Source organism: Penaeus monodon, chromosome 27 (assembly GCF_015228065.2).
Source record: "Penaeus monodon isolate SGIC_2016 chromosome 27, NSTDA_Pmon_1, whole genome shotgun sequence".
Taxonomy (NCBI): Eukaryota; Metazoa; Arthropoda; class Malacostraca; order Decapoda; family Penaeidae; genus Penaeus; species Penaeus monodon.
In genome coordinates this window covers 35,220,042-35,220,604 of record NC_051412.1, presented here as the reverse complement: position 1 = coordinate 35,220,604, position 563 = coordinate 35,220,042, and the positions used below count along the sequence as shown (strand labels likewise).

Genomic DNA, 563 nt, shown 5'->3' with positions numbered 1-563 from the left:
AAAAAGTTTAGAGGCGAGGACGTGAAATGCAGAGGTTTTTTGTGGATCGAAGGTTTAAAAGGCCGGAAGTTATGAGACTGGAGGGTTACGATCGCAAAGACAATGGAGCTGCAGAGGTAGAACCAGAAAAGTTATTGAAAATGTTGCAATGAATTCAAAACGATTTGAACGCTGGAAAAAGCGGACACAAAACCGTTTAAATCAGAACTTGGAAAATGGGCACTTAGAGCATCTAATTTCGACAGATATTGAATAGTGAATGGGTGAATGAAGAGAAATGGTAATAAATGATATTACACCTTTAAAAAACTGATCGGACTTATATATTCACCAACAAAGTCAAATAAACAGACAGACTTCTGCAAACTCGACATCTGTATTTTTAGGCCATATTTTTTTTTTGCCCGTAATTCAGCTCCCGAAACAACTGACAATAAATAAAACGAACGAGGTAAATCAGATTGGTGGGTCTTCCCTCGTCCTCGTGTGTGAACGCTGTGGGGTTACGGGCATAAAACTGCTTTATGGTTTTGGTAGTTTTTTCGAGGGAGACGAAATAGGTT

At 38.9% G+C, this 563-nt stretch overlaps 1 protein-coding gene across 1 annotated transcript in view; it reads right to left on the bottom strand.

Moving 5' to 3' along the window:
• LOC119590505 (extensin-like) overlaps positions 1–563 on the bottom strand; it is a 9,819-nt gene that overhangs the window by 6,582 nt on the left and 2,674 nt on the right. The gene's annotated exons all lie outside the window — the stretch shown is intronic.